Below are 7,500 nucleotides of genomic sequence, written 5' to 3' on the forward strand. Positions count from 1 at the left end.
GGAGTTGAAGTTACCAAATTCTGAGGAGTCGGTATTAATTTATGCCTAATTGCTCCACATATAGTTCCTCTAACCATATTTTCTAAACGAACTAGAGCCAATCCGAATTGATCTTGTAAGAGATCCGCAACAGAACGAATCCGTTTATTTTTCAAATGATTCATATCGTCAAGTGTACCCATTCCAAATTTAAGTCCAATCAAATGATCTGCAGCTGCCAATATATCTCGCTGTAACAAAAATGTATTGTTCTCAGGTATATCAAGATTAAGTCTCTGGTTCAGATTTCGTCGACCAATCCTTCCTAATTCACATCTTTGTTGAAAGAATTTCTTTTGTAATTCCTTACATAAGGATTCAGAAAATACCGGATCTCCGCCTACACAAGAAAATTGTTGATAAAACTCCAAAATGGCATTTTCTTTTGATCTAATTTTTTTTTTCTCCTTATCATTCAGGAAAGACAAAAAAATTTCAGGGTAGCAAACATTCTCGAGAATTTCTCTTAGATTCGAACCCATAGCTGATGATAGAACTAGAATAGATATTTTCTGTTTCCTACTCACACGAGCCCATATCCTTGCTTTTCGATCAATCTCTAATTCTAATCTTCCTCCCCAATCAGATATTATGGTGCCGGTATAGACCGAAATTCCGTTATGGTCCAATTCTGACCGGTAATAGATACCGGGGCTTTGCAATATTTGACTGATGACAATTCTGTATAGTCCATTTACTATAGAAGTTCCCAGGGAATTCATTAGAGGAATGTTTCCAATCAAAATTGTTTGTTCTTGCATATCCCTACGGGTTTTCCAAATTAATCCTGCGGATACGTATAATTCAGAAGAATATGTGAGTGATTCATATACAGCATCTCTTTCTTTTATCAATGGTTCTACCAATTTATATGTTTCCACAAATAATTGAAATTCAATTTCTTGATCTGTATCTTCAATTTTTGGAAACTTAGAAAGTTCTTCTGTTAAGCCATGATCAATGAACCTACAAAACCCTTCAAATTGTATCTGATTAAACGCAGGTATTGTAGACATTCTCTCATTTCCACCCCCAAGCATTTTATTTATTTCCCATTTATAAAAAAAAATCCCATTATTTGCTTAAAATGGATCGATCTAGCAATGATGGAATTTATATTATGTTTACTGAATCACATGAAATTTTACCTAACTTCATAGGTGTAATAGATGTAATGCATGAAATACATATGAACGTAGGAATAAAGAGACTTTGATACTCAAATTAAATTGGAATTTGCAACAACTACAAATGAATTGGTAAATTCTATTTAGAATTATGGAGTTTTGTATAAAATATCTATATCAAAACAAAAGTGAGTCAATTTCTACCATTATTATGATATTCCAATCGGATTGGGTACTATAAATAGATTCGGGATTTGATCTGAAGAAACAATATAGAATTTTTTTTATTTAACAACATGGAACTTTTTCGTAGATTTCACTGTTAAAAAAAATTCGCATAGAAGAGAGATATTTTACCTATACCTATATTTTTTTTAGTAGAATTCGTAGAATGCGATTGAAGTATGTATAAGGACTTGTATTTATTAATAAACATGTGCAGATATATATATATAGTTAGTTATATATATCGCCTCCTTTATTACAGTTCTATGGGGAACATCACATGTCGTACTCTATCAAAAATTTATATTTTCTATTTAATGATAATGAAAAAAAAATTCTAAAAACAGAATTCCGAACATTTCCTATAAACATCTTATATATATATAAGATATTAGATTTAGATAATAGTAATCGTTTATGTTCTGGGGTTTACATATACTCATAATCGCTATTAAAATTGTCATTAATAAGGATTTTTTTATGGTTATGGAAACGAATCAATACGGATGGATTAGTAATGATTAGTTATCTATCAATTTTTATTTATTTAGGTAAGGTATCCATTTTTGGATTGTTTTCTTATATCATTAGGGAAACCGAATTTGCAATTTCAATCCAAGAATCATTTATGAATTCACAGTCAATAGTTAAAGTTAACGGTTCCCATTTGTCCTGATTTTTTGCTTTTGTGAATGAAAATCCACATTTTTTTTTCAATAGAAAAAGCAAAGTTTTGCGGTTTTTCGTTTTAGATATTGTGTGTTGTAAGATACTATCTATCTAAGAGATAGAGCCAATCCAATATTTTGTATCGTTTTGGCGGCATGGCCGAGCGGTAAGGCGGGGGACTGCAAATCCCTTTTTCTCCCCAGTTCAAATCCGGGTGTCGCCTCAGCAACAAACAAAAGAATCAAAATACCCTCTTCTGTTTTGCTGATATAACTTTATCATTTTTTTTAGAAGAAAAGCATCTTTAGATTTGCTTGATTCTAAGCATCGTTGGGGTTCTCTAAAATGTTATAAATCCTTGCGTATAGGTTTCGTTTCCAGAATTTAGTAGAGTAATGAAAAATAATCGTTAAATCTTGAGATGATAGCCCTTCGACTACTAATGTAGTGTCTACTCATTGGGTCTTGAATTAGGGAATATAATTTCATTTTTCCTTACGGAAAGGAGGAAGATACTTGATATACGGACTCATGAAAGTATCTGAGTACTCGAGCATTCAATCAATATTATATTGAATGAATAATTGGCTTTTTTTTTTATTTTAATCTTAAAAAAAGAACTTATTTCTTTTCGATAAGCTCTAACCACGCATGTAATAGGCCATCCCATCTTCCGATTGTCTCTATGAAACAATCGGGGGGACAGTAAAGATTAGATCAAATGAGAAAGGAATAATAGTAGGGTTATGTGATAGATACTATCTTGATTCTCTATTTTGAGACTTTTTACTTAATGTAATGAAATGCAGGACAACAAAAGAAAGACTAGGTCTTATTATTCCTACATGTTACTAACATTCTTTTGATACTTCCAAGAGTTTTTCTGCCTCTTTTATTTATTTGTACTGAATTTTTTCGATTATACTAGAAATCATATAATAACTTGGGATAATTCGATTTTTTGTATTGTTTCATCAATGGTGTTGTGCCCGAATCTCTTTTTGACTATGCGCTAGTGATTCCACTATTATTAGTGAATAATAATTATTAGTGAGCAATAATGGAATAATTCTTTTATATTCATAGAGATAGGGGACATAATTCACATGGATATGGTAAGTCTCGCTTGGGCTGCTTTAATGGTAGTCTTTACATTTTCTCTTTCCCTCGTAGTATGGGGAAGAAGTGGACTCTAGAAGTACTACTAATTGAAAAATAAAACTGTATTGTTTTTGGTTTATTTTATAGATCGTTCTGCAAAACTTTTTTTCTTTTATTTTGAAAAGTAAAAAAAAAAAGAGTTCGGATTATAAGTTTTTAAGTGGATCCATACTTTCAACACGAAAGAACATAGACATAGTGGTTGTCCAATGAGATACTACGCATAATAATATACTACCTCATAATAAGATAGTACCTCGGGGTAGCCACCCACATATTACGTGCTTACCACTTCTTTTATTTATTATTATTAGTATTTTAGTTATTTTCAAAATAGGATTTTTTCTTGTTTTAGGGAACTCATTTCATATCATGCTTCAAACGTTAAATAAAAATGGGGTTTGCTAATTCTTTTCGAAATCCGAAGATAAAAAGTTCCCATGGAACCGAACTCCTGGATCATCTGTCAACTGCTCAATCAATTACTTCTTTCGAATGCTAAAAAAAAATTAGTGGCCTTTCGATTATTTGATTTCAGATTCATTCTAATCAACATGAATTATGAAGCAAAGAAATAGAATTGGGCCACTATGTATATTAGATTAATATTACATATATGTAATTGATATGATATCTATATATAAATAGAAAGATATATATTGTATATTCATCTATATTCAAATTGATCGATATTCAACCTCTATTTTTATAGAGTACAATTTTATATTTATACACTTCAATAACAATAATAGATAGTATGGTAGAAGGATTCATATATTTCTTTCTACCATACTATCGGATCTTATCGAATACTTCTCTCGTAGAATACTGATAATTCTAGTCCGCCAATTTCATTTAAGACGCGAAATTTTAATGCTTTTCATTTTTCTTATCTTCAATCATTGATAAGAACTAAAACGTCAAGGTTAATTCAAATTAATCACTTTGACTGATTGTTTTTACGTATATTATAAGTAAAAAGGCGGTCGGAACTAGAATGAACAGTGCAGTAGCAATAAATGCGAGAATATTTACTTCCATAATATCATCGTTTCATTTTTTATTCGCAATAACTCGGGATTTAATCCCATAGAGATGATAAATGTTTCGCTTGTAAATTCAAGGGGATGCGTTGCATCTCGATGATATCGAATCGTATTAAAATATCATGAATAACAATATCGGAGCTATCAAATCGATTCATCGTCGAGAATTGAATAGTATAACATAGGAAGATCTTTTATCCATACCGAATTTAAACAAAATGGGATTCCTGATGCAATCAAGAATTTCGTTACTTTTTTTTATTTATAATTTTTTGCATTCTTTCTTTTCTATAATCTACTGCCCTCTTATTCAATGCAATCATCTGATGAAGTCTCATCAGACTACCTTTACCCTTACATTGTTTATAAACAAACTCAAGCAAAGAATAGCAGCGAAATTCAAAAAAGGAAAAGGAGGTAGGTTCGAACTAAACTCCTTCCTTTTTTTGTACTTATAAAATCTTCTTAAAAAAAAGAAATAAAAACGAAACTTAAACTTTCAAAAATTCTTAATTACCTCACTAAGAGAGATAGATGGGATCCTTGTTTGTATTAATATCCTCTTTCCTTGAATTAGTAGTGGGACGTATATATCAAAAGTTAAGTGTTAAATTTTAATAAGATAGATTATTTCAAATTCAAATTAGTAATTGAATTTACTAATTGAGGTTACAAAAAATCGGAGCCAGAACGGATATATTTTGCTTTCAGACGAAAAATTAGATCAAAGTTTACTATGTAAACTTTATTTTGTATCGTCCAAATTCCCTTTATGTATGTGCTTTCCGGAAACGTATAGTACTCTATTTCATTAGAAAAATCGGGCGTAATCAACTAGACCCAGTACGCCTTCGAATCCTGAATATGATGCTACCAATAATTGTGGTAATTCACATATGGCACATATGTCTTTCTCCCATCAATTAGTACTCGTTGAAGAAATCAAAATTCCCATATTTTTTTGTTGAAAAATGTGGAAAAAAAATAAGAGAGATCCCGTTTGGAATAAAATTCAGTTATGTTATTTGTTCTCTCTTTCACAGGAAAGGAAGAGATTAATTGATGTATTTTTTTTTTATTGGATTTGGATCCATCGGGACTGACGGGACTCGAACCCGCAGCTTCCGCCTTGACAGGGCGGTGCTCTGACCAATTGAACTACAATCCCAGGGAAATAAAGTGTACAACATATGTTGTTGATTTAATTTCCTTCAAACCTTTCTATGTAGATTTTTGATTCGAATTGTCATATTCTACCAGACAGAGACGCGAGTAATAAAGTAATAGATTGATATGCGCGGAGACATGGACTTTAGTGTGAGAAGCATGGATTAATATTTATTTTTTCGTTATTGTAAAATTGATTGATTATCAATCTGTCAATGAATAAAAAAAGAGTTTTTTTTTTTATTCTTTCATATCAAGTCAAGTATTTCTGTAGAAGGACAAATAGGTTATATCATTTTATGGTGGATACGCGATATATTGGGCCGAGCTGGATTTGAACCAGCGTAGACATATTGCCAACGAATTTACAGTCCGTCCCCATTAACCGCTCGGGCATCGACCCGGGAAGAATCAATTCCAAGCTTGTTGATAATCCATGATCAACTTCCTTTCGTAGTACCCTACCCCCAGGGGAAGTCGAATCCCCGCTGCCTCCTTGAAAGAGAGATGTCCTGGACCACTAGACGATGGGGGCATACTTGCCCGACTGCCATCATACTATGATCATAGTATGAATAGTTTTTTGAAATTGTCAATATAAAATAAATATAATGGACTAATATGATGCAATTCGACGTATTTTTCTTTCTTTCATTATTCCATCGAAATTTTTTTATTTGTGATTTCTATTTATGAATCGTTCATTCTAATCACCATTCCCCATATAATTCTATATAGAAATTATTTTATTTTAAATTGCATTTTTTTTTATTTATTTCATTTAAATAATATACATAAATTTGCAAATTGGAATATATAGTTATATTACTTATATTATAGAATATCAAATGAAAATAGTGATTAGTAGTGATTAGAGGAAACCTCTAAAATAAACAAAAATAATAAATATTAGAAAAAAAAATATTCTTTTTTTATTTTATTCTTTTTTTATTTAAATAATACGAAGGCTAGTACCCTTCGGGAATTGGTCTGCCATATGCTATAAACAGGATTAAACTCCATTTCTCATACTTTCACTCATTGATTCACTCATTGTTAAGATTAGGTTAGGTATATTTCGATCTCACACTAAGCCAAGAAATTAAAAAACGATAAATTTTGAAATCTGGGGATAGGGATCAACAAGTTATTGAAAATTTTTTTCTCGCCAAATAGAATTGCTTTATCAATGATTCGGTGAATGTATCTATGTTCAATTCGTGTGTGTACATGTATGAATCAAATTCATTTCGTTAGGATGGGGCTCATCAATTTAATTAGGGATCGGTCGTATGATGAAACAATTCATTGCATTGATCAAATCCAATATCAAAAAACTATTTTACCTATACTCATTAGATAAATCCAATTTTTCGTTACTCAATGAGCGACTATGTAGATAAGATATATTTATGTACATATCTTATTATTTATAATTTATAATAATTATATACACTCAACTCATCGTGGCTAGTGTCTGACTCAGAAATTGAATCAAATAGGCCTTTTTAACTCAGTGGTAGAGTAACGCCATGGTAAGGCGTAAGTCATCGGTTCAAATCCGATAAGGGGCTTTGGCTTTTTTCATAAAACTCCAGCCGTAGTATTCATATTTGATTGAGGGGAGAATAGACGACATATTGTTTTTTTTTTTGTAATAAAAAAAGTACAAACCCTATCATTTTAATTTCATTTTTTTATAAAAAAGTTATCTTTAATTATACCAAGTTATTATTATAATGAATAATATAATAGTAATTATAGTTAGAAACTCAAAATTAGAAATTATATAGTGACACATTTTTTTATTATTTTGATTCTAGAATTTCTAATTCTAGAATTTATATATTTTCTTATTCTATAGAATATATAAATTCTATTATTTTATTCTAGATTCTATTCTAATCCTTAGAATAGATTCAAATAATCTATCATGATTCTAATGACTCATCATAAGTTGTTTCCTTGAATTCCAAAATATTCCTATTTTTCATTATTCCAATCAATTATAAAGATTCGAAATCAACAAAAAAAAAAATAAAAAGTAAGTGGACCTAACCCGTTGA

General features: G+C 30.5%; 2 non-coding genes across 2 annotated transcripts; one reads left to right on the plus strand and one right to left on the minus strand.

Moving 5' to 3' along the window:
• Positions 1–5,753: 5,753 nt before the first annotated feature.
• Positions 5,754–5,837, minus strand: TRNAY-GUA (transfer RNA tyrosine (anticodon GUA)). Its single transcript has one exon. It is a non-coding gene; the product is annotated as a tRNA-Tyr (tRNA).
• A 1,099-nt stretch (positions 5,838–6,936) lies between these two features.
• On the plus strand, positions 6,937–7,008 carry TRNAT-GGU (transfer RNA threonine (anticodon GGU)). The gene has a single exon. It is a non-coding gene; the product is annotated as a tRNA-Thr (tRNA).
• Positions 7,009–7,500: the final 492 nt, after the last annotated feature.

This window comes from Cucumis melo, unplaced genomic scaffold (assembly GCF_025177605.1).
Source record: "Cucumis melo cultivar AY unplaced genomic scaffold, USDA_Cmelo_AY_1.0 utg000705l, whole genome shotgun sequence".
NCBI lineage: Eukaryota > Viridiplantae > Streptophyta > Magnoliopsida > Cucurbitales > Cucurbitaceae > Cucumis > Cucumis melo.